This window comes from Pezoporus occidentalis, unplaced genomic scaffold (assembly GCF_034315485.1).
Source record: "Pezoporus occidentalis ecotype Australia unplaced genomic scaffold, CSIRO_AGI_Poc_V1 ctg66, whole genome shotgun sequence".
NCBI lineage: Eukaryota > Metazoa > Chordata > Aves > Psittaciformes > Psittacidae > Pezoporus > Pezoporus occidentalis.
This window is the reverse complement of record NW_026916009.1, coordinates 3001704-3027064: the sequence shown is the minus strand read 5'-3', so window position 1 is coordinate 3027064 and position 25361 is coordinate 3001704. Positions and strand designations below refer to the sequence as shown.

Sequence of the window (25361 nt, the reverse complement as noted above, 5' to 3'; positions counted from 1 at the left end):
AGTCAATCAAGAGCAAGTTACACTGTGTTACTGGGCTCACCTCTAACACCCTGAGAGCAGCAAAAGATTCTCACTGTCATCAGTGGCAAAAGGCACATAACAGCCCACCAAGAAGCAAGATGAAATTCTGCAGAACTCAGATTTCTTTGGCCTAGAGAAATTTTAGAAATTGTCTTTCTTGCTGACAGGACTTTTTTTCTGCCTCCTTCCTTTGCATCTCTCTACTGCTATCATTGTGACAGCTGTTCTCCATCTTACGATTTCTTGCCCAGCCCCAGCTCTTTTTCTACCCTTTGCTCATGTGCCATCATACATATACAGGAATTAAAAGGCAATTAAAAAACAGCATTAGCATGACATCTGCCTGCTGCACAAACAGCATAAACTCTTACTCACTTCATCTGTCATATCCATTTATAGATGGTTAACAGAGAATACAGCAATTTACCCAGACTGGGGCCATTAAGCACACAAGCTACATAAAATAATTCTACACATTCTTCTTAAACCATCCAATTAAATCTCTTTTGGTACATTATGAAGATCTAAAGCAAGCAGGGAAAATAGATACATCCACCGGTGCATTTTTCCAAACATTTCTAAATCACCGGGTACATGAAAATCTTTCACTGAGGCACAAGTGTATCAGTTACATCACTGTCTGCACAGATGACCTTAAGCTCACCCCTTAAGAAGTGGAATTTCAAAACATGGCAAAATTTCCTTTAAATCATTAACATCAGAAAAACAGAACACAAAGGAGAGAGATCACAAAGGTCTGTACTGCACAATAATGAGAGACGGGCATTGCAAAGGTCTCTGCAGGGGCCCAACACTGTAAGACCCCCAGGTTCTACAGCCCACACCAATACAGCTGAATCAGCAGAGATCCTCCTGGAAGCTTGGCAGCAGGTGCTGAAAGAAGATGCCTTCAGCCAGCATGAGCACATCACCTCCTCCAGCATTCTCACCATGTGGGGCAGGGCAGATGAACAGAGCACACTACTCACTTCCAAACTACAGCTTAGCTCCCCTAAGGAAGAGTAGGGGTCATCTAAAGAAAGAAAATCTGAAAAAAAAAGTATATGGAAAGAAAAGGATTTGTCATTCCTCTCCCCCACATAAGCAACCAGAAGCAATGAGAAGCACAAGGTAATATTTCTCCATGCTCCTCAACAAAAAGCTTACTTTCTCTTCTTTAAATGACTGTTAGTACAATTGTCAGTTACTTTAAAACACCCCAGACTGTTTCCTGTACTGCAGCAACCACAAATACCAATCTATTGCAGCTATCTGCAGAACACATGGCTTTAACAAATATCCATGTAATCATAAATTTAATTAAAACTCAATACCATAAGAAAGTTATTTAACACAAAAAAATCTGACAAATAAAATTATACAAGTCACAGTCTTATTCTGCCATCCAGAATACAATTCTGGCATCCCCTTAGAGATAGAAAGTTTTTTTCACCTTTTACTTCACAACTATGACTCTGAAGTCTTCACAGAAATTCATGCATATCACTCCCGTAAGAAGTAAAAACATCATTTTGCAAAGGCATAAACTCCTGATGAAAGCAGTCACACTGAAAATGTGTCGTTAATCTCCTCTGAATAAATATAACCTCCAGAAAGATGGGAGTGTGAGCAGAATGTATTTTTTGCACTTGAAAATGCTGAGGTGCACAACAAGAAGCTTTTACTTTAGCATTTACAGCTAAAGTGATCCTTCAGAAGCCCATTTTACTCTCAGGAGATATTTCTCTCCAGTCATTCACTTTTCAAAGCCCTTTACAACTTTAAGATTGCAGTAAAGCTGACTTTTATACCTTATTTCAGTAGATCTCTCTCCCATGCCTGAGCTGTCACATTCCTTGGAGACATTTGGTGGGGCTTCAACTTCCTAAACATTTTATTAAAAAAAAAAAAAAAAAATATTTTTTTGCAATGTGTAGGCAGCTGGCTTCATAACGTGAAATATCCTTGTGATAATTCCTCTAACAGATCTGCTGATTAATGAAGACCTTGCTCTCTCACACTAGCTCACCTAGTGTGTTCTCAAGTTATAATTTTTATACTCTCATTGTTCTCAAGTGATACTTTGCTGAATATCTGATAACTGAACCCGATTTCAAACACACTTACTGCCTTAAAAACCCCAGTGGATTGATTATGCCTCCTGTGCGGACACCACAAACATGACATTTTGAAACATGAAACATTTGGAAAGGTTCACTTAAGAAAAAGTAATTTATCCATCTGATGTCTCTTTCACTCCCAACATTTCACTCATCAATTCAGGACTGATAGCTCTCAGAATTATATACTGCATTATTAGGGATTTTTCTTCAGCCTGGCTCATGCAGTCATAAAAATCCCTAGGAATTCTAGCTTTTTAAATATCCTTCTAATCCTTACAGAGATGACTGAAAACATGAATCCTAAAGGCTCAAAACCTAGAAGGGAATTGAAAAGAAACTGATTTCAATTTTCTCCTAGGACCTGACAAGCCTTTTTAATATTCAGAGTTGACAATATTTCTGGCAGCTAGGTAGGAACACTGATGTTCTCTCAGCCATGCACTTGATCAAGTCCAGTACTGCTGCTGTGTTTTATAAGAAACACAAGACCTAAAACAAAAACCTTCAAGTCCTGCCCTTCAGCCCTGGCTGAAGCTCCAACAAAGCTCCTACAATCAGACCTGTATTTGGCCAGACAAGATTTTCTGGGGTGATCTCCAGCCACTTGTTCTGGGCCAACACTTGGCTGTTGGTTTAATGATTCTCTTTCCCTCGTGTGTGCAATCCGTAAGCACATGAGGAGGCAGGTGTTTCCTCTTCCCCGTGTTCCCACAACCTCCCCTTTCCCTTAGCCTTTATTTTTCAAGACTAAGGAAGTAACCCCATAAAAAACACCACAAACCGGGACCTCCTTTTCCCTGACCAGAACCCTTCTCTGCAGTCTGTCTCGGTCTGAACTCATCACAAGCAGTAATCAAACCAGTTCTCTGAACTCCAGATGGGAACGCATCAGTTTTGCAATTTCAGCATTAACTCTTCCTTATCCCTAAAAAGCAGGAAGGTCTGACATCACTACTTCATTTAACAAAATACTCATATGCAATATACAAATATTTTTTCATTTGTTTACTCATGTTTCATTAGGTATAGCAGTTAAATATCTGGCAAGCATCAGAGTTCTCAGCTATTGTAATTCATTCATTTTATACTAAATGCCCAATTTAATCAGTAACCCAAACTGTCAATTAAATGCCACTTAGTTATTTTCAGATATTTATCAGTTCTTAGCTAAGAGATGAACAAAGAATGCCCAGTTCAACTGTCAGCAGAAACAGATTGTCATATGCCACAGGAAACTACACAAGAAAGCAACTAGAGCTCAGAGATCCCATGAAATATCCTTGAGAAGGAATGTATATTAAGGGCTTGATTTCCAGAAGAAATACCCAAATATATACAACTGCAAATTTTCCAATTAAATTTTCTACTTGCCCTTGGAAAACCCCATTTTGTAGACAAAGTTTTTTCTAGAAAATTATAAATTTTGTCAAAATGCTATTTTCAGAAATTGCGTAGTCATTAAGTAGCATCATAAGCACTGTCAAACAAGCACTGCAAATGCAAGAATTGAAAGCTTAAGAATTAAGCTCTAAATTTTACAGAAGCAACTTTCAAAGGTTATTTTGTTTGATAGTGTTTAACATTTAAAGACTTTTCCCCAGATTTAGAGCAGGAAACAAAACCGACACTGAGAAGTTAACTGCGATAGCAGTTTTGGTTTCCAAACACTTTTAATCAACAACATCTTTAATTCAGAGACCTTTTGTGAACTAGGCTGATACTCTGAAAGTCTCCTCAATCCTGCTCATGTTTTGAACTGGGGAATTGCTCAGATGGTCACTGTAGCAGTGCTAGAGATGATAAATATTTTTCAGGAAATAGGACGATATCCTAATCCCCACTCTTGCCCTTTGATACATGAAAATTCCCTTCTCAAAAATAAACAGAAAGCACAAACTCAACCTAAAAAACAGGCAACTGAAAGCAGCATCTTAAGTGCTAACTCTACAATTAGTGCAACTACAGATGCTACAGCAGATCCCTCAGCCACAGTACAACTATATCCTGATACTGATCAGGCTCAAGCTTTTGACCTCTTAAAGATATTCAAGGTCCACACTGTATCATGGCAAATTCTCAGAAGAAAGCTATGGGGCAGTCGCCATTTGCATCTTCTTGATCTTCTCATGCATACTTGTGGCCCAGGCTTACATTCCTCATACTGCAAAAATTTCCAAAGGTAACTGGAGTGTACAAAGCAATTTCATGTCCACCTTTGAGTTTGTCCAGCTTCATAAATTCCAATGACCAAAAAATTCACACAGCTAATTGCCTAGGGTTTGGCCACATTCAAAAAGGCAAAAACTTGAAGACATTTGTTCTGTCAACACAAGGAACAAAAATTTACAGGTTACTTTATTGTTACCTCCTTTTCTATGCCAAATTTGGGCACCAAAGTTCTTGCACAACAACTTGAGCAACCATGACATGTGACATCATTATATTCCATTGCTACCGCTGGGTATGCATAAATGCACATGCATACAGAAATCATATATGGGCACCTTGTCAGATGCTCTTGCTTTGCCCTTTCCATGAAGCAGTAATAGAACAGTTACCCAGATGCACTAGCCAGTGCTCAAAAAGAGTTTTAACTCTCAAGATAGCACCTGCAGTGTAGTTACCATTTACTGGAAGTCTGGTTTAACCACCTTTTCAGGGAGGAAATTCTTGCATTTCAATAACTAAGCAGTATCTATGACATTTATAACAAAATACATTAAAATAAGAGACTGCACAGGCTTCAAAACCAAGTCAAGGTAGGTCACAAGGCTTTTTGTTATGATTTTCTAAAGGCATTTCAGACTGATGCAACTGCATTCAAGGCCTTCTTTCAACATGCACTGAACAATGTCCTCCCAGTTTTCCAAGTTATTCACCAGTAACTTCTGTACAAGCTAAGGTTTTTATAAGTGCATTTTGAACTACACTGTAAACCCAAAGGACAAGATCCATACCTACTTACACCTGCTATAGCATTAGGTGTGTCGACATCAAAAGGACAAAACATGACTTAGGTCCTAAGGACTCCATTTTTGCTCTCAAAACAATCTGCAATCTGCAAGTACAGTACACAGGCTGATCTAATGCTTGCTCCTGGCATGACAGCATATTTTATCTAGATTATCTGAATAAATCCTGAGTAACAACAGAGGACTGGTTTAATCATGCACATTTTTTAGATAGAGATAAGATAAACCAGTATCATTTAAAATAACCTCAACTCTTCTTCCTGTGTCTGACTGCTTGGACCATAAACAATAATTTAGGCCAACTTTATCTGTTTTCTTATTGACCTTCCGAAACAGACTGCTGGACCAGGGAACCACAGAGTTAAATTACTTTCCTTTTGCAGTCACTCATCTGATGCCTTTAATGAACACACACATTTCAGGGTAGGCACAAATTTGGGAGGAAAATCTAAGAGAGAACCTGAAACTTTGCAATCAAAGTTCTCATTGCAACAACCACCAAAAAAAAAAAAAAAAGGTAGCATAACCTCAGCACTGAAGTCATTAATGAATACAGCCTGCCTAATTTTTCATTTCACGCTCTAAACAATGTTACATTGTACTCCTAAACAGCTGCTACTTCTCACTCTCAAGGTATCATAAATTCATTGTTATGTGATGCAATTTCCATTTTTAAATTACATATAGACACTCTGAAATAAAACACACTACACAGATTCAATAATTTATCACCGGTGTTAAACATTTACTTGCTATTCTTAGGCATTACCATCAGTAAGCGTTCTGGAAACAAGTTCATATGGAACACCAGGGTTTTTTTAAATACTTAACTAGACTTCATAGTATGTTGATGAAAGACATGAACCAGGAAGAACATCAGCTGATTTTCTTAAACCAAATCACACTAACAATTTACCCTAGCATATTGCAGAACACTGAAATAAACAGCACTAGTTTCCCCAGTGCACATAAAAATCATAGTGAACTTACTGAAAGTGGAATAGAAATCTAATCAAAGTTGTAACGAACAGTTATGTTTTATAGAGGAATTCAATTAATTTCAAATTAATTCTTGTGCAAAAGAAATAGCTGAGAATAAATAAATCAGTGTCCTAAAACTCTGTGAGTGAACTCGTTTGGGAACTACAGCTGTTGCGCTTTAGAGATTTGGATTAAAATCCATCATTATCTTTCAGTTAATACTCTTTCATCGACCAATCAGCAGTCATATGGTGTTTACCAACCCTGGTCACTTAACCCACTTGAATGGCCTTTGTGCTATAATTTGTACTTCCATACAATCAGATTACTTCTAATCTAAATGATTTGTGTCCTTTATGGAACAGATAAACACTAATCCTAAGGTTCCCAGAACACAGCAAGCCTAAACAGTGCCAGTACAGCATCCACTGTCTGCTGTTTTAATAGCGTATTTCATTCAAGTTGGGAATATTTGATCATACTGAGCCTGCCTTTTAAATAGTTATTCCAAATTCCTTGTAGAGACAAAGAAGAAAGATTTACCAGCAAACACCACTTTTTACCAAATTATTTCAGAGGAAAAAATATTTATTCTCTAAAAGCAGACTAAGCAAGGAGGATAATTTTAAGACTCCTTGTTCAGAAGGGAGTTAACATATGGTAATGGCTCACAGTCCCCAGTTCTCAGTTTTAAAAAGACCACCTCTTCAGAATGGTTTTCCAAGGATTCAGCAGTTTAAGTGTCCTTAACCATTCCTGTTCTTCAGTTAACGTCAGGTGACACTTGGAAGAAACTGCACTATAGTGCAAGACTAACATCTAATTACATGTAGCAGTAATAGGCTTAGGATCTGATCTCACAAATGCTTCTGCACAGGTGGATCAGTGGGCATACGACAATGTCTCTAGAAAAGGAGGGACTTAACAGGTGCAAATATGTTTGTATGATTTGAGCCAGGTACATCAATGTGTCTGTACCTTAAAGAGTCAGAGCTGAGAACAAGAACAACTGAATGGTTCAGTAGTAACTTCATCGTAAGAGCAAGTATACAAACACCTTTGTAGATAAAGATATTATCAGACTTAGCCTATTATATTCACATATTCACCAACATATATTTCTTACCTAGAAAAATGCCTAACTAAAATTCCAACTCCCTACAAAATATATCATCCTGTAAAATACAACTGATCATATCGCAAGTTAAGCCAAGATGAGCCTACTCAGAATTGCATAAAACATTGCCAAAGGAAAATTAAGATGATGGATGATCTTAATAGCATCTTGTAGCTATTACCTTATGCAAATCTACACATGTTTACTTACAATACTTCATCACAGGTGCTTATATTTCATATTAACTGAAACTCTTTCCTAGTTGATGACCTAAACTAGGAAGTCCATTTTCTTACGGTATCCCTATTTGTATGCGAAGATGCTCTCATTAGGTGACCTCAGCCCATCCTGTAGCAATGAAGGGGCTAACATAAATGCAGAGAATCAGGAACCACCACCATTGCCAAAATTCTGTTTAACAACTGAGAAACAAGCCTGATGCAAACCTTTAAAAAGCCTCCATCCAGATGAGAGGAATGAGAGAGATCATCTTATATAGCAGGACATACAGTGTGAAGGGGATTGTACTATGAAATCTGCCATTCTGTCAGGGGGTACTTTCAAGATTATTCAGTGAATGACAAGTATACTCCTCACTCTACTCTCGAAATAGTTGATGTACCTTGTACTTTGAGCTAGATCCCTATTACATATTATAAAACAGCCTCCTTGAAAGGTCTAGGAGAAATCACAGCTTGTTTGTTGCAACTTGGGGGAAATCTCAATCTCAGAAGTGCTGGGAAAACTTTTAGAATTCACTTCTGGAATTACAAGCTACCACCAAATACACAGTTTAAGAAGACCAATCTACCTTTCCAAGAACAGTACCGTCTGGTTTTCACTAATTTCTCAAGCTCTGCCGCAACCTGAGAAGGTTGCACAGTTCCTTGAACACTGTAATTCTGTCAACCTTAACTGCAATCATGAAGTGAGCACAAACTGCAATTGTAAAATGGCAAATCACGGTTTCTCTGCCACTGGTGCTTGAAAGAATTATAAGAGTCCAGTGCCCAGAAGACAAAGACACAAACACAACAATGACCCACACAGCCTACTTGCACAATCAGCCGCACTGCCAGTGCTTGGAGGACATTCAGAAGAGGGAGAGTGTTATTTTTTTCCCCCAGATACCTGAAAATTCCTAACCCAGCTGTTCCAATGACTGCTGGTTCCAAAAGACACTCCGAAACCCACTAACACTGAAGAAATATTTTTTAGTATGAGAAGGTGATCAGAAACATGAAGGAAGAACTTTTAAATTCTACAGAGCCTAATTAATGACTAAACACCTGGCAATAGCAAAATAGTACTCTCTGTGACCCCCACGATGTGTGTCAGACACTGTCTCCCAACATGGGAGGAGGTAACAGCCTTCACTTACAAACTCAGTAGCTCATGTGTACAGTATCACGTAAACTGCAGAAGTACCACAGAGTTCTTTGAAGATTAGTAACACTAAGTCCAAACATCGGGGGGGGGGGGGGGGGATAAGAAAAAGGATAAACCTACAGATCTCTCTGGATAGACCACAACTCTCCGATGTGAGCCAGCAAAGGCTCTAGCCCTTGTGCCTCCACAGAGAGAGCACTACAGACTAAATAAGGAATGGACACGTGCTGGAATATGTAGGAAATTCCTGTAGTTCACAACAGATTCAGAATTACATGTTTGTCCCACACACAAATGCTATAAACAGGTATACCTGTAATGTTACTGCACTCTCAGCAGAAGGTGATAATTCCTGAAATTAAACACAGAAAAATAAATAGGACCTCTCATTCCACTCCTCTGTTTCAGATGGCTCTCCCCAGTGGTTACTGAAAGCAGCTGCCCCAAATAGAAACCAAATGATTCTAGAGATCAAAACAAAACTGGTCAGTTCATTTGTGACTTCAATGATATCCCTGATTTTTTTCCCCTCCCCACTCCAGACCACTTCAGTTATTAAGAATCCAGAATTAATTTGAGTTTACAGTATCGTAGTTATATAGAGTACCAGAACCATATCAAAGATGTAAAGACAATCTGAAACACAGAGAAACTTCAGGTGTAAGAGTAATACAGCAATTGCCTCTTTATTCAAAAATGTTACTTAAGTGTTCAAAGTAGCCATTTGAAAAAACACACAACAAAACGCCTTAGGTAAGAAAAATATTTGGCCTGCTAAGGGTTTTCCACCCCGTTACTGGAATTAAATCACACTGGAATACTATTCCTCTACTATCAAGAAAAAGTTAGAGCTAGATTCCGAATATATGAAATAGCTGCATTAAGCTAAATTTGTCCAAGATAGATTACATGTGCATTTCTATCCCTACCTTCTAGTTTTATGCTTTCTGGAAAGCCACATTCCCTCCTTGCTCCAATGAATTGTATATGTGACAAGGAAACAACCAAAATTCACAGCAACACAGACCTTTACATCCTTGCCATAATAAATGAGGAGAGCCTCATGGCTGTTTTCTCCTCCTCCAGCACACCAGTAACCTGGCTAGGGGAAACCATTAAACAACTAGACATGTGAACCCCTTCTAGCTTTCCGCTTCATTTAATCATGTCATTTTTACATAGGAGTAATGGAGCTATAAATCATGCAAGACAGAATGAGAACTAATTAAAAGGTCAAAGCATATCATCTTCTTTGTTGCATACTAGATAGCTCTAAATATTTTGCATAAAATATTGCCAAAAATTAAGAGGCATTTCAAGCAGATAGGTATTTTCTTCTAAGAGGTGGGCATTACTATATGAAAGACATCAATATTTAATTTCTTAGCATACAGAAGCCCATGAAATCCTGAGTCACCTTTTTTTCTTTTTTAATAACAGACTTAACTCTCCCTTGCACACATGTACTGCAGCACAGTCTTGTATACAGCCTTTGAACTCAGTCAATAGGTTTTCTTCCAATTAAAGCAAATTCCTATGCTTCTGATGAAGTAAGTTCACAACCCAAGAAATCTCTACATGCACTGAGGCAAAGCATTAATCACATGCACCCAAATCTAGCAGTTAAACTGAAGTGCAAGTACTTCAGGCTATTTACAGAATTCTTTTGCCAATAATGTATGTGTCACTTGAGAAAAAACAATCTATTTCCTGATACCAGATTTCTCAGTTGATGCAATTATGTTGTAAAAGATCTCTGAAGAGTCAGAGGTAAATCTGATGCAGGCATGTTAACTGAAATATATGTATCTCTATCTCATAACCCCAGAGGGCTTTTAAGTATGCATATTAATACTGTGACACCTAGAGCATCCGTTAGTAAGCGAGAAATTTGTTATACCAAGGCCATATAAAAATACAGCATGAGCATGATCCTCTAACTCCAGGAGCTTTTTCTCTAAAGGATTTTTTATAGCAATACAGATATATATTTTATTTTTACTCTTTTTTCACCTTTTTTTTAGTGATCTAATAATTGTATCTACTAAAGAAATTCATCAAATGCAAGAGAATTAATCTCAGTAATTATTACCTATATATATTGTAAAACATATATATTCATAAGTCTCAATAATGCTCAACTGCCCATTATCAAGTTCTGTTCAAGTGCTTACATGATAGTCTCATACTCCATTTTTCTAACTTTAGTTTTTCAACAAATACTTTAAAGCAAGGAAGAACAAATGTTTTTCTGCTCTGAAAGTACACACAGGTTTGACAACTAGGCTTTAAAAATCAAAAGCATTATTTTTTTACTGAAGGCAAATAAAGTATGTTAAGTTTCGTTTTTTTTGTTTTTTTTTTTTTAAAAAACACAAAAAAAACCAAACTTTTATTTCATGCTTGACTAACTGGAAGAGGGGCTCAAAAACATTTTTTATGGAAAATAAAAATGCATCAGCATTGCTGAATGCAATGCATTCATCATCCATCTGAAGCATCCCACCGAGTCACTGGCCACTCTTGCAATTTGTGGAGCTAGGCTGCAATCAGGAATGGGGACATGGATCAGATACACAACTAGATCAAATACTCAGCTCACCAAGCCAATGCAGGGGTCAAGAAATTAGAAAAGCCAAGAAATACAACTACTGAAGGAAAGACCAAAGACTAAGGCTGTCTGAGGGGACATCAAAGACACAGGTACGGAGGATGGTCAGGAACAGCAGGGCCAGGCAGGACTATCTGCAGTCCCCTGACAAAGCCACAGTTCACTCTCCTGCAACCCTCAAACCTAAAGGATCCCAAACAATCTCAGGGAATTTTTTCACCTTGACACATTCCTACGAAATCCGGGCAGTATTTGGCAGTACTGTGATAAGTGAATTAAGTTCTGCCTACGGCTTCTTGGAAAAATCTAAAATACAAATCCTAGTAACAAGCATTCTAGAAAGCTTCTGACAATGCTTAAACAATCACTGATGCCTATTTTTGAAAGCTAGCCGGTTCAGAGAGCTAAAAATGATACTTTTAGACAATATAGAATACTTTCCTGGCCCAAAGCCAGCTACTTGAAACTTACAGCTAATTTTAAAATTTATCTGGGTTTTTTTTGCAACAAGTCATTGACATGAAAGGAATTTGAGGGCTCTCATAAGATGAAGAAGCAGCACAACAGTAGCAACATAATGACAGAAACAGGTTCAAAAATATATAATCAGAAAGAATATTCAGAAACATTGAAAACTTTGATGCAGTGTCACATAAAACATGATATTCAGTTCTGTAAAAACAAGAGCTACTCCATACAAGCATCGTGTTAGTATTTATATATATATATTTATACTGTATTTATACAGTAGCAGTGTAGAAAAGCAAATCTTTAAAGACCCTCACACCCAGCACGGAACATGCTGTTGACTCCTAACTCTCCATGAGAGTTCCCATAGTTATCACAATCACATGGCAAAATAGCCTTCTGATCAACTGCGTACAGCATATAAAGCAGGAAGCAGCCGCAGTGCTGCATGTAGAGATTACAAACCCCACACGCTCCTGCTGGCCACAGACTCCTTGCAGCCTCCTCTGTCGTGTCATCTGGCGTTTAACACCAGCATGTTCTTTTTAAACCAAAAAAAAACCCACAACATTTGCCAAATCAGATTATCATAAACCATTTCCTCTGAACAAGAAGGAAGTTTCTCCTATCCTTGCTCAAGATCCAATGTCCACTTTACAGTTGGTGAAGAAAATTACAATCCTTTCTTACAAAACTAGAACACAGAAACTTAATAAAACAAGGTGAAAAGCTTCTAAGAGCTACAAATAAATAAGGGAAGTTCTTCAAGGGTAGGTTTTATCCCAGCTGTTTTGAAATTGTAACAAACCAACCATCCTCCACCAAGTTATTTGCAGAAATACTGGCTAATGAAAATTCACTTGAAGAAGTAAAAACAAAGCATTATAGCATTCTTGTTTTGTCTACCTCTCACTTTCTCATCCCCATTCTATTTGCACTACATGTTCGATTGTAATTATGAAGGGGAAAAATGTGACTCATCAAATTCACAAAGTTAACATGGGGCATTGCAACATTGTTGACAACATATGCAAATTGCAAAGTTGACAATATAATCAAATTTTGACATTAGTTCTGTCAACATTTGTTATTACTGATCATCAATGCAACTTTCTCTGATGCTTGCTGAAGTGTATAAATTTCCATTGCCTGGTTTCTTAAGCTATTTTTGTAGTGTTCTTGAGTTGGTGAGGAAAGATGGCAAAATTTGACTTGAAACATTTTCTCAAACCTGTCTGAAAGACAAAGAAAATGCCAGTGTAGGCGGCTCTTGTCTAGTCTTTCAGGAATATCACTTACATCTGTTACCTGCCTGCAGCAGAGAAAAGGTCCCGAGTACAGTGGATGTAGTCTTATTCAAACCTAGACCAGGAAAGCTATAGCAGTCTCAGATACTCTTCTCAGAGAAGAGTGATTTCCACCTTCAAAATTTATTTTATGCATTTGCAGACAGCATATATTAATTTTAAGCAGTTCAACACTGTATAGAATAAGGAGATAGCATCAAACATCCCTACCATGTGTTAGAATGTTTCATTATCTTCATTACCTATAGGACTAGGAGTGTTCTAACTCCATTTTGAGTGCTCCAAACTGTTTGTGATAGGGTTCTGCTGCTTCTGATGTGACCTACCTAAAAATTATATGCTGAACTTCTCCAGACTGGGATTTGATGATATCTGAACAAATACCAGTGAAACTCAGAAAAAGTACATCCAAGCCTCTAATGATGCTCCATGCAGTAGTAGGAAGTTCATTTCTTCAATCATTCCACAAGCTCCAGAAGCCAGGCTCTGGATCTAAAACACCTGAAAAGCACTAATGAGCAGTTTAACATTTACCATGACTCCTTAGGCTCTTTAAACTAGAACATCATGTTTTCCTGCTCCTCAAAGACTGGAGATGAGTCAAGACAATCAATGTAAGTCATAAGAATAGCTACCTCCTGAAAAAACTACTTCATTTGCTTTTGGAAGGAGTGCCGGAGGCTGCAAGAGAAAAAGATTCTCTCAAGGTACTTGAATGCTGCAGTGCAGAATCTACCCGTAGCCTAGGCTCTACCACAGAGCTGCTAGTAATGCTAGGCAAGTTCCTTAAATCAATCCTTCCACAATCACTAATTGTGCACACCTTTTCTGGGAGCCTAACTTGATAACTGCAAGCTCTAGTACAGAGAAGTGCTGAATGCTAATGCTGTCATTCAAAGGAACCGAAGCTCTGCTGTAAATACCAAGTGTTAACTTACCAGTCCCTGTGACTCAAACCGAGCATCCAGTATTGCTGAAGACCTCTCTCTATGCACAAGCCCCACCATCCCCATGTCAAGAGAAGACCATTCATTTCACAGAATCACAGAATCCCAAGGGTTGGAAGGGACCTCAAAAGATCATCTAGTCCAACCCCCCTGCAAGAGCAGGGTAACCTAGAGTACATCACACAGGAAATTGTCCTGGCGGGCCTTGAATATCTCCAATGTAGGAGACTCCACAACTGTTCCAGTGCTCTGTCACTCTCACAGTAAAGAAACTTTTCCTGATGTTCACATAGAACCTCCTATGCTCCAGTTTACACCCACTGCCCCTTGTCCTATCACTGGACATTGCTGAAAAAAAACCTAGCTCCATCATCCTGACACTCACACTTTACATACTTGTAAACACTGATGAGGTCACCTCTCAGTCTCCTCCAAGCTAAAGAGTCCCAGCTCCCTCAGCCTCTCCTCATAAGAGAGATGTTCCATTCCGTTAATCATTTTGTAGCTCTGCGCTGGACTCTTTCAAGCACTTCCCTGTCCTTCTTGAACTGAGGGGCCCAGAACTGGACACAATATTCCAGATGCGGCCTCACCAAGGCAGAGTAGAGGGGGAGGAGAACCTCTCTTGACCTACTAACCACACCCTTTCTAATGCACCCTAGGATGCCATTGGCCTTCTTGGCCACAAGGGCACATTGCTGGCTCATGGTCATCCTCCTATCCACCAGGACCCCCAGGTCCCTTTCCCCTTCACTACTGCCCAGCAGGTCAGGCCCCAACCTGTACTGGTACATGGGGTTGTTCTTCCCCAGATGCAGGACTCTACACTTGCCCTTGTTGAATTTCATCAAGTTTCTCCCCGCCCAACTCTCCAGCCTGTCCAGGTCTCGCTGAATGGCAGCACAGCCCTCTGGTGTGTCAGCCACTCCTCCCAGTTTAGTATCATCAGCAAACTTGCTGAGGGTACGCTCAGTTCCCTCATCCAGGTCGCTGATGAAAATATTAAACAGCGCTGGTCCCAGCACTGACCCCTGAGGGACTCCACTAGTCACAGACCTCCAGCTAGATTCTGCCCCATTAACCACAACTCTCTGCCTTCTTCCTTCCAACCTTGATCCACCTCACTACCTGATCATCAAGCCCACACTTCCTTATCTATGAGGATGCTGTGGGAGACAGTATCAAATGCCTTACTGAAATCAAGAAAAACCACATCTACTGCTCTGCCATCATCCATCCACCTAGTTACTTCCTCATAGAAGGCTATAAGGTTGGTCAAACATGACTTCCCCTTGGTAAAGCCATGTTGGCTGCTCTTAATGACCCCCTCATCCTTGATATGCCTAGAGATGGTGTCAAGAATAAGTTGTTCCATCACCTTTCCAGGGATGGAGGTAAGGCTGACCGGTCTATAATTACCTGGGTCCTCCTTCTTGCCTTTCTTATAGACCGGCATGACATTTGCCATCCTCCAATCCTCAGGCACCTCACCTGTTTCCCACAACTTACCAAAGATGATGGAGAGTGGCCCAGCAATGACCTCCGCCAGCTCCCTCAGCACCCACGGGTGTATCCCATCTGGACCCATTGATTTATAGATGTCCAGATTGCTTAACTGATCCCTAACCCAATCCTTATCTACCAAAGCAGACTCCTCCTTTATCCTGACTCCTCCCGGGGCTATAGGAATCTGGGTCCCCTGGGGAGAGTCTGCAGGAGTAAAGACAGAGGCAAAGAAGGCATTCAACACCTCTGCCTTCTTTATATCTTCTGTCTCCAGGGCACCCACATCTTTCAGCAGTGGGCCTATATTGCCTTTTGTGTTAGTTTTATCCCCTATGTATTTGAAGAAGCCCTTTCTATTGTCCTTAACCTGACTTGCAAGATTAAGTTCCAAGGAGGCCTTAGCTGTCCTAATTGCTTCCCTACATTGTCTAACAACTGTCCTATATTCCTCCCAAGTGGCCAGCCCCTCCTTCCATAATCCATAGATTCTCTTTTTCTGCATGAGTTTGCCCAAGAGCTCCTTGTTTAACCATGCTGGTCTCCTGGCTCCCCTACTTGACTTCCTACCCATTGGGATACTCTGATCCTGAGCTTGGAAGAAGTGGTCCTTGAATGCTGACCAACTATCTTGAGCCCCTTTACCACCTAGTACCCTTTGCCATGATACTTCCCTTAGCAATTGATTGAAGAGGCCAAAGTTTGCCCATCGGAAATCCAGAATTGTGGCCTTGCTAGGTATTTTGTTCCTCCCACACAGGATCCTAAACTCCACCATCTCATGGTCACTGCAGCCCAGGCTGCCATTGACCATCACTACTTCAACCAGACCCTCCTTGTTGGTGAGTACCAGATCCAGCAGTGCTCCCATCCTAGTTGGTTCGTCCACCATTTGCATTAAGAAGTTATCATCAATGCACTGGAGGAACCTCCTAGACTGTGAATGACTGGCTGTGTAAGTCTTCCAGCAAATATCGGGGTAGTTAAAATCCCCCATAAGGACCAAGGCATGTAGTCGTGAGGCTGCTTTCAATTGCCTGTAGAAAGCCTCATCAACTCCTTCGGCCTGATCAGGAGGTCTATAATAGACCCCTACAACTGTGCCACCCGTACCAGCCTGTCCCTTAATTCACACCCACAGACTTTCCAGTTGGTCCTCATCTGCCCCTGGACAGAACTCAATACATTGTAGTCTCTCTTTCACATAAAGAGCAACTCCACCACCTCGCTTTGCTCACCTATCTTTCCTAAAAAGGACATAGCCATCCATGACCACATTCCAGTCATGTGAGCTGTCCCACCATGTCTCTGTAATTGTCACCAGGTCATAACCTTTAGACCGCACACAGACTTCTAACTCCTCCTGTTTATTCCCCATGCTGCATGCATCGCATTCAGGGAGCAAGCAGAGCACGCTAGTGGCACCCCTGGGAGGCAGGAGGCCTTCTGGTCTTCATTCATACTAGAACATTGCCCACTAGTTCAAACCCAGCTACAACCCCCTCGCACTTTGAATCTAACCTAAGGCTCTGTGAGTGAGCTCTGCTAACTCTTGCCCAGGTACCCTTTATCCCCTGTGAGACAGGGTCTAAACAACTACCCTTTCCCTCATATGAAACAATAGATTGAGAGTCCTCCCTAGTCTGCCATTCTTCAAGCCCTAGCATGTTTCTCTTGGGCTTGTCCCCAGCAGGCCCAGTTATCTCCCCTTCCCCCTTCCTACCTAGTTTAAAGCCCTGTCAATGAGCCCTCTTAACTCCTGCCCCAGAAACCTTCTCCCCCTCTGGGACTGATGTATCCCACCTGCCACCAGCAAACCAGGTGTCTCATATAGCAGCCCATGATTGAAAAACCCAAACCCCTGCCTTTGGCACCAGTCCCGTAGCCATACATTAATCTGCAGTCTCTTCCTATTTATCTCTTCACCTTTGCTTGTAACAGGTATGGAAGCAAACACCACTTGTGCTCCAGACCCTCTAACCAGCCGTCCCAGGGCCCTGAAGTCTCTCTTCATTGCCCTTGCCCTGTTTGTAATAATTTCATCACTGCCAACCTGAAAAATCAGCAGCGGAGAGTAGTCAGAGGGCTGCACCAGATCAGAAAGTTTCCTTTTAACATCACCAATCCGAGCCCCAGGTAGGCAGCAGACTTCCCTGTGGGATGGATCTGGTCGACAAATGGGCCCTTCTGTTCTCCTCAGAAGGGAGTCACCCACCACAATTACTCTTCTTTTCTTCTTTGTTGAGGAAGTTCTAAGGCATGGGGGTGAGTGACAAGCCCTAGGTGACTCACTAGATAGATCTACCCCTCCATCTCCATTTACCTGGCCCTGTAGTTCCAAGACCTCGTACCTGTTATTCAAGGGCAACTGGGAGGGAGAAAGGGATTGAGAGGGTTTTCACTTACCTCTCCGAGGAGGGACCTCCCTCCATACCTCCTCGTCCCTTAAGTTCACTCCTGTCTGGTGGTAGGAGGGAAAGGGATCCATCACTTGTTCAACCACTTCCCTCTGCCCTTGCCTTAGGGTGTGGCTCCACCAATCTATTTCACTTTCACACTCTCTGATGGCTCTCAACCCTTCTACCTCCTCCCTCAGTTCAGCCACCTGTCTGAGCAGATCATTTATTCGCTCACACTGCATGCAAGTGGTGTCACTGGCTCTCTCCAGTACAAGTGCTGGCCTCAGGCATTTACTGCAGCCAGAGACCTGCACGGCCGCATGTCTGCAGGAAGGCTCAGTCTGGGTACCCACGTTATTCCTAACTACAGGTTTTGATCGAGTGGTGACCATGATCTATCTGGTCGATCAGTCTGTCTATGTCTCTCTGCACAAGCAAGCAGTCCTTCCTCCTCCTGCACTCCAGGCGAGTCCTCTTGATCAGGCGGTCACCCCGCTCACCTGCCCGCGCGAACTGCCACGCAAACTGCCTCGACCTGCTCTGTTTGCCCGCTCTGTTCGCCGCGCTCCTTTGTGTCATAGAAGTGTTGCAAAGATTAGTTTGGGGTTTTGTTTTGTGGTTTGTTTGTTTGTTTCACTGTTTACGAAGCACACACCTAGTACAGGCTGAGAACCAGTGAAAAGCCCACATTCTCAGAATAATGTTTGAGCAACAAGCCATACACTGAGAGGTCCAGGACAAGTTATTTGTCAGTAAGCAAACCTGTGCACAAAGCCTGGTGAGAGTACAACAATAAAAAAACAACCAAAAACCCAAACACCAAACCAACAAACAAAAATTACTCCTGATTATACACACCAACACACTCAGTTAAGGTTGCATAGACAACTATTTCTGGCATTCCCTCATTTTCAGATAGCTAACTTTGCAAGTTTTAGGTTGGTTTAATGTTGTTTGACATCTACAACGTGGGTATTCTTGTGTTTCTGATTTACAAGGGACAAGGTTAAGCAACACAGTATTGACTATGCACGGACCCCACAATCTACCAAATATGCATCTGTCTGGCATAGACTGCACCTGCATTGCAGATAACAGACTGCAGAAAAGAACAAAGGCAGAGTCTTTTTCCATAAAACTCTGACACTGATTTATAAGGGGTTTTCTTAATTAGCAAGATGTATTAAATAATCTCATTTTAAAAGAAAAATGAAGTGCATATAGGCACTTACATGCATTTGCAATTCCAAGTCAAAGATTCACCATCCAATTATTAGTAGGTGGCCAAAAGAAGAAAGATTATGCAATAATTTTTTTTTGTTATAAGCAGTCATGCAAAGACAGAAACTAGGTACTCCTCTCCTAGCTTGTATTATATTAGCATTTCAATTATAAAACCCTATTCGGAGGTTCCTATACCTCCTTCAGAAATCTTGCTACAAAAGGCAGAGTAAGAACTTTGAGAGTGTTTACTTGTAATATCTTACTCAAACTCATCTCTGGGATACATCTTGATAAAGAGCTTCTATGCTCAAAAAGTTTTTTCTCTAGCTTAGCAAAACAGGCTCATTTCTAAAGCTCAGAATTATGACAGATACAAATAAACACTGTAATGTGTAAACCAAGTTACATAAAAATTACATTATTTTTTCCTCTCTTCCCATTTCAAAGCATACTGTACTAATGCTGCTTGTCACATCACTGATCCTTAAATTAATTAATCTTTGAAATTGTATCAAATTGTAATAGGACTAAGGAGACCTGATAGTCTACTGTATTTAAATGGGATGTACTGAGAAGTGTCAAATTAAAATTCAACAGCATGAGCTGTTAAACAAAGTCTCCTGCCATATGTTTAACTTTCTGGTACCTGCACAAGTATATATCGAGAGAACAACATGGCCTACAGCCATAACTGCTTCTGCTATAAACTCATTAGATCTTAAAAGTTCAGTAATGCTGAGTAGTTTTAAAGATTCAGTAGGTGGCATCCTCTGCTGGGAATCAGCACTACACAAGCCACCATTAAGTAAATTGATTATGAACCCCTCAGCATGAGAAGACACTAGTTGTAGAGGGGCAGCATTTTGGCTGCCATGATGCACCAAAAGCCTCACAAACCAGAAAAATACCATGGCACATCAAAAAAGTAAAAAAAGAAAATATGTATGTTTTAACATCACAATATAATTGAAACTTCACCTCAGTTTAGTTTGCTTTCCTGACCTTAACCCTATAATTTCAGTAAGGTATAGAACTGTTCTTCAGTGTCTGCAGTAAGCTGTTACACAGCCTTCCTTTATGTACAAGGTTTACCTTAGCCTGACAAGGTTCACCTTCCCTGACACACAGATACAAGCAATGGCATGTACATCATCATATTATCAGAGCGGACTGGCTTTGAGCTTTGCCTGCAAGAGGAGACTTTGCGAGACATTTCCTGGTATGATTCAGTGAGCTGTAGGAGAAAAGATGTATCCTACTTCACATGCAGAATGAATGACTTACTTGCAGGTGTGCCCCAAATCCTCCATACTTTCAGCACTGGCGTGCCTGCACCAAACAGTTTACCAACAGAAAGCCGAGTACTGAAACACTGTCCAGTATATTCCAGAATCACAGCATTTTATCAATACTGCAACCCATCACCCTGTCACACAGCAAAAATCGCCAAAAATAGCTCTACAAAACTGTGAACCAAGATGCATAATTATGCAGATCCTGCATTCTGCCACAGAAGAAAGTGCATTTCATCTATTTGTAAACAGAAACCTATCCTATTTATGCAGTGTTTGTGTTCAAGGCAAACTCACAGCCTTTTAAAATCTATGAAGCCACTTAAACAGAGGCTATGTAGCTGAAAAGAATTTAGAGATGAAAAAGTGAGATGAAAAAGACTTCAGGCGTCTAAAGCTTCTACTTGTACCCATGTTTAGCTACTCCATCCTTTAAATTCCTTATTCTAAATGTTTAGCACCAAAATAGTGTTGCCAATAGACAGTGTTACTCCATAATTTCACTGAGGAATGAAGTATTAGCGATTTTTTTCATAACGGCCTAACTTGCTCATATCCAAAAAATCATCAATAACGTAAACAGCAGAGTTATAACATGCCTAGATGTGTATTAGCACCACTTGTCATTTTAAGATTCACCTGGCAGTTCAGCAGCAGCAAGTTGGTAAAGTACCAGTATTGATAAGTGAAGGACTGGAACTGCACTGATATAGTTAGATTAGTTTACAAGCCTTCTATTTTTACAAGCCTTGGGAGCTCAGGTTCTCTAATGAATTTTTAACATGTCAGTTAATATGTTTATAGAAAGCAATGTCAGCTTTAGCCAATACATAAGAAAAATCACAGTTGTAAGCAAAATGTTCAGTGTATATGTTAAGATTCTAAGCTTTACATTTGAGAAATTCAAAAGAATTACTGCAAATAATCAGATGAGAACACTCATCTAGAAAGGAAGCGATAAAATTGCAAAAGTTAATGGACATGATTCATCACTTGGAAATACTACCTCAACTTCATGAAATGTGATGTACTGCAGGGCATAAGAAAAAAAGGCCTTTTGGCAAACAGGGTAAGACCGTGACCCTCCGGTTGTTAAAAAACACATTATACTAAAACAAATTGTGAATTGTTATTTTTACCAACCTACTACTGATGTCATAAATCAAGCAATGCTTACTTAATAGTATACTCTTCCACTGAATGCAGCTGTATTAGAATCCTAGCTACTGCTTTGCAGCACCTTCTCCAACAACATCGAATTATGTCAAATAACTTCACTGATCCAATTTTTGTTGCAATTCCCCTAGTTTTCTCTGTACATTACATAAAATCAGAAGCCAGACAAATTTTATGGGAAAAAAAAAAAATCCTTAGGATGCGAATTTTCAAAATATTTTAGTTGTTTTAAAAACACCGTCACTTGTTAAGTAACAAAACCCATAAACTTCCTGTGTTAAGATTATGCATGCTCTGTGAAGCTGCAGTAAAAACAGAAATTTTATCTGTGAAAAGAGCCTCTACATTTTGCATCTGTGGGCAAAATAACAATAGAAAATAGCCCTTCAGCCAAAATTTTAACTTCCTCTGTAAAGTTAGGCAAGCAGAGCGTCTGGTAAATATCTACCAACCTACACAGCGACAGGCATACTGTGGTCACAGAGGAGAGTAATTCCTGCAACTCTCTGAGCATTCATCAGCCTGAGGATAAGAGATGCAAGTGCAGTCACTGAATTTGGGTAAATCCCCCCTTTGTTACTGGGATACTATGGCATTTAACATCTGCCTCTACCTTCACTGCCACAGAGGTAACACAAGATCGTATCAGCTAAGATACCCGTGCTTCTATCTTGATGGGTGACATATTAAGTTCTAAAGTTTTCTGAATGAAGTGCAAAAGTTACGGGACTAAAATGTTTATCTGCTACAAGTTGACATTCAAAGAATTTCAATGTTTTTAAGACATATAACAAAGTAATAGCAAAATTTCAGAAAGCAGCCTAGTCAAACTGCAATGTCATCTTTTCTTCCCATTAACTACAAATGACTCAAGCTTTGCAGTGTATTTCAGTACACTAGAGAGAACGTTGCACTCCAGTTCCATACTGTTATGTTGCAACACAGCCTGACGAATGTTTCAGGATTTGAGACTACCACAGCTGTACCATGTGTTCATTTTAAAAATAACACTAATGTCTCATTTCATATATTCTCAAACTCTTAGAGCAAATATTCTCAAGCCACAGTCCCTTGTGATAACCTGAAGAGCAAAGACTGCAATGACGGTTAAGCATCTGTTACTTTTTATGCAGCAACCATCACTGCTGTTTGAAATCTTAGGACTTGCAGAGCTGATTAACTAACAAGCCTACACTCCCCTAAAAGATTATCTTCCACAAGGCTTTTTCATGCTTTTATACTGCCTTAAACCTGAGCAACTGTACTCAAGTAGGAAGATATCCACTCAACTAAAACTTAGCTGAAGAGATCAAAAAGAGGAGAAAAAAGATGCAGACAGTTCAGAACAGCTGGCTAAGAGAGACTGACGCTGGTGTGAGTACATTCATCCCTACAGAGAGAGTGCATAGTGCAGGCAGAGCACAAAGGCGATGGACAGCTCCTGCTAGTGAGGGAAGAGACAAGATGGCACAACCTCTTGATTCCAGCTACTTTTTGTTAACACTTTTAAGCTTAACTAAGCATCCATTCATTAAATTATTCATTGTGGGGGAAAACACAATACAGGAACTTGGTAACTTAGCAAAGATATCATGTAAGAGGATTCTTTCCAATTTCTTACTACCTTCTGGATTATTTAACCAAACAACAGAATAAGACATTAGTAACGTGACTGATTTTACCACTTCCATTTTCTCTTCCCCTGCCTCCAGAGTTCACACAGACACATTAATCCCTGCTCATTGGCAAAGTAAAGTACACACCTGGAGGTACACAAAATGCATCTAGCAAGACTGAACACCAGAAAAACATCTGCAGCCGTGAAGGAACACTTTTAGCAACCCAGAAAAAAGAAGAAAACCCTTGTCCCTCCCTTTAGGCAGTCTACTGACCTGTGAGTTGGAAGGAGTTGCAAGATTATTTACCTGGAAAAGAAGCAGCAGCATAACCCCTTCAAACCCATCTAGCATCAGCTCCAGACTGTGCAAACAGACTTTTTTTTCTCCTTTACAGATCTTAAGTAAGAGGGTATGGAATGGCTGCATCCCCTAGTGAAAGCAATGCTGCCATCAGAGACAGATTTGAGGAGCATATCCTCCCTGGCTTTACCAGCCTGGGTGTCTCACCAGTGTTAGGACATTATCTCTTGTTCTGGACCTGCAGTGACAATGCTTCATCTACATCTATTGCAACCACACAGATATATCCCCATTCCCTTAACGCTCTTACACTATCAGTTCATATTATATTTCATTCAAGTAAGAAAACTTACAGGTTCTTCACAGTAATAAAGGACTTGTTTTGCACCTTATTTTTACACTTTGTGAAACACACCACTTAAGCAGCAGCAAAGACGATGAGAAATAAATCTATCACCTTGCTCCTCCTAAAAGCAGTAGTTAGCTGCAGCTAAATGCTCACTTGAAGATTTATTTCAACTTCTGAGCACTCACAGTGCCACACTTCCCTAACTTTTCCATTTACAAACTTTTCCACTCAAGCTTAACAATAACGACCTAGTGCCCAGAAGACTTAAAACCCATGAAGAGAGTTCCCTAGTTTGCTTAGGAGCCAAAAAATCATCAGAAAACAAACATGAGCATTCACATGTAGATCAATATCCTGACAACCCCTCTGAAACAAAGAAATTTCGTGTCTGCATCACTAGAAAACACAACCCTGTGCCTACATCTCCAAATGCTTTTAAATATAGTCTCACCAGGACATAAAGTTTACCATTTTACATATGCCACGGCCATTCAGCGATGAAGCTGGTGAAGCAAAACACTTACACTTATTAGGGGTAATTAGCTCATCAAGGATGACTCCTTCAAGTAGGTTAATTCCTCCTTGGCGGAAGAAATTTACCTTTTCCAAAGCCGTCGTGATTTATGAAACAAGAAAGCTGAGCTACACTCACGCAACTGTTTGGGCTTTAAAAAAGTCACCCAGTATGCAAAGAAAACAGAGCTCCGTCTAGCCCTGAAGCCCAAGAAGAGGCGCCCCGTTACGGCTAGAAGGTAAGAAGAATTGCTAGGCAAACCGTATACACTCCTGAAGACCCTGACCTATTTAGAGGCGTGCTTTATCCTTTCTGGAAACAAGCTTAGCTGCGAGAGACGCCGACGAACCCCTCAGCTGGGGCAGGCGGAACCCCTGTGGAAACCTGCATCGCCGATCCCCGCCTCTCGCCCCGCTCTATTCCGGCAAAGTTTCCCCGGACGGACGGAAAGGAGCGCGCTTGACCAGGGGCTCCGGCCGCAGCTGAGCATCCCCAGCGTGCAGAGCGCTCGCTCCGACTCGAACTCGCCCTCCGCCGTCCGTGACATTGAGCAAGGTCCCCACCGGCACCTGCGGAGCCCCAGGGCACCGCGCACCCCCTACCTCAGCCGCCAGCGAGAAGGAAGCGGGGACGCAGCGCGGACGGGCGCGGCAGCCCCGCTCCGGCCGCACCGAGCCGAGCACGTCCCAACTCCGCCGGACCCCGGCGGCTGAGCCCGCTGCCGCCGTCCCGACGCATGCGTCCGCCTGGCCCCGGCGCCCTCCCGCCGCCCCGCCTCAGCGGCCGCAGGTGGGGAGCGCAGGGGCCGGGGGGCACCCGCGAGGCGGAGCTTGCGCCTGGCGACGGCAAGGTTGGTGGTACCTGTGGTCGCGCCCGTGCCCCGGCAGAGGGGAAGCGCTGTCACAGCGTCCGCAGTGATGGGCGGCCCCGGCTCGGTCGGTATTGCCGCCAGCGAGGTCGGGAGCGGCGTCTCGGTGGTTCTGGTTAAGGCTGAAGAGCCCCAGGTCGTGAGCGCTGACCCCGACGGGCTAGCCCTGGCCAGGCACGGC

At 41.2% G+C, this 25361-nt stretch overlaps 1 protein-coding gene across 5 annotated transcripts in view; it reads right to left on the bottom strand.

Annotated features, from left to right (window-relative positions):
* The window catches only part of ZNF385B (zinc finger protein 385B), a 177025-nt gene extending 151664 nt beyond the window's left edge, over positions 1–25361 (bottom strand). The window contains exon 1 of one of the 5 annotated variants that reach the window (XM_062640699.1): positions 25174–25361. The gene's annotated coding sequence lies outside the window, so the exon portion shown is untranslated. Of the gene's footprint in view, positions 1–23422; positions 23585–24598; positions 24727–24914; positions 25054–25173 lie in introns of those variants that run through there. The other 4 variants (XM_062640689.1, XM_062640693.1, XM_062640695.1 and 1 more) reach the window with 4 other exon arrangements.